Below are 2,297 nucleotides of genomic sequence, written 5' to 3'. Positions count from 1 at the left end.
TCCTTGAACCATACTCTTCGAATGTCTCAATGCAAGACATTGAGATCAGAAGTGGAATGGAGGGGCATGATAGCTATGAATAATGTTGGAGTAAGGGGAATTGAGAGCCATGAGGGAACTATTTCAAAGGAATGGGCCCTTGGCACTGGGCTTTGGTGTGGCCCTGGGACTGATGGCCAGCTCCAGACTACTGGTCATGCAGACACGGCTATTCAACAAAGCTGGATGTAGTCTAAGGCAAGGACCCCTTGGAGAGAAGACTTTCCAAATTAAAAACAAAACCAAAAGAAAGCACAATCAAACCTCTCTCCTCTTTTTCCCACCCCTCATCAATTAGTACAGTCTACACTGTTGAAAAATCACATCTTAGGAACAGCACACACTTTCTGACAGCATCTGCCAAGATTTCCGAGGAGGCTGATAGAAACATGTTCCATTTTCATGTTGGATAATGAGTAGATGGGAGTCCTTGCACATCTGTTCAGGCAAGATAATGATAATATTATTACCAGAGGCATTGTGCTGCAAATACAATCTATTTTTTGTCTCTCCCACCCCCTGCCTATATCCTTCTCTTTCCTCTCTTCTCTTCTTACTGTTGTGTCTCCCTTTTTCTCAAATTTCCTTTCTTGCTCTCACCTTTCCCCTTCTCTTTTTACTTTTGTCCTCACCTAGGTGTCCTGCTCAGCTTGCAGTAACCCCAGGGACAAAGGGAGGAATTCCTTTCAAATCAGGAGCAGGGCTGCCAAGAAGGCACCGTGGGCAGGGGTTGGCTGCTGAGATCATGAGAGAGGGGAGACTTTGAGTCCTTCCTTGCAGGCTTGGTGATTCCTACTGTAAAGGACCCTCTCCTACTTGTCAGCAAAAGTCTTTCAGCCCAGTCTGAGAAACCAGACCTGCCCCATTCCCAACATCATCAGCAAAGAATCAAGAGACAGCAATGCAACCAACTAATTCCTGACAAGAGATGCAAAGGGTTTAACGTTTTTAATACCTAAGACTGTTTTGCATAATAACAGAATACTTCTGGATACCTAACCAATTTATAAAGAAATATAATTTTAAAACTGTATAAGCACGAAGAATCAGAATGTGGGGTTGAACTTCAAGATCAGGGAGAGTCATCCTTTTGTTTCCCAAATCATTCATTCATTCATTTATTCATGTTTGTCAACAAATATTTACTCAGTACCTACTATGTGGCAGGCAATGATGGTTACTGTCTCATAGATGGAAAGCTATGGTCCCTGCCTTTCAGGGCCTTAAAGTCTACCCCAAGGTAAACTTCTACCAAATCTAAACATAACTTTGGCCCTGAATATATCTTTTACGTGGAAGCAGAATCCACTTGGGGCCTCTTCACTATGGAATTACCTTGGATATGAACATAAAGATGGAATGGTACAATTTTCTGTACTTCGGTCCACTAATCCATGCACCCAATCACCTTTCTATATAACCAACCATCCATTCAGCCATTAATCCATCTACCTTCCACCAATTGATCCACTCATCCACCCATACATCCATCCACCTACACATCCATCACTCATCCATTTGCCTATCCATCCATCTATCCTCTACTCACTCATCCATCATCCTCCCAAGCACATGGTAGGAGGTCATTTATTACTCAATCAGGGAACAGGGCATACATAACCAATTACTGTGGTAGAGAGCTGTGCAAAGACAGAATGCTGGTAGTTGCATGCAGTGTCTGTGCCTGATAATTCACAAGCGAATGGTTTCTGAACACTGGGCTGTAATCTGAGGAGCAGAGATGGGATGAATTGCAAGAACCAGTAACAAGGTTCATAGAGAGATCCCTAAATTTAATCAAGATAGTTTCTGAGTTTCTCTACAGCCTAGGAGATAGCCTAGGAGATAGCTGCTCAAAGAAGGCAGGCATGGCAGTTGAGTAACAGGGGTTCATGAGTTGTGTTTTGGCTCATGAAAATCTTCTTTCCACAGAGTTCTTTCTGTTGAACTTTTCCTCAGTATGACAGCATACTGCATCATAACAGTGTCCCTCTGATAATTATTGCTTTCTCTGTGTACATAGAAAAACTAAGGGCCAGTGCAGTGGCTCACACCTCTAACTCCAGCACTTTGGGAGGCTGAGGTGGGAGAATCGCTTGAGCCCGGGAGTTTGAGACCAGCCTGAGCAACATAGTGAGATCTGGTCTCTACGAAAATTTTTTAAAACTTAGCTGGGCATGGTGGCATGCACCTGTGGCTCCAGCTACTGGGAAGGCTGAGGTGGGAGAAACACTTGAGCCGGGGAGGTCAAGGCTGCA

Source organism: Cebus imitator, unplaced genomic scaffold (assembly GCF_001604975.1).
Source record: "Cebus imitator isolate Cc_AM_T3 unplaced genomic scaffold, Cebus_imitator-1.0 Scaffold148, whole genome shotgun sequence".
NCBI classification, from domain to species: Eukaryota; Metazoa; Chordata; class Mammalia; order Primates; family Cebidae; genus Cebus; species Cebus imitator.
Note: the sequence above shows the minus strand (reverse complement) of the source record.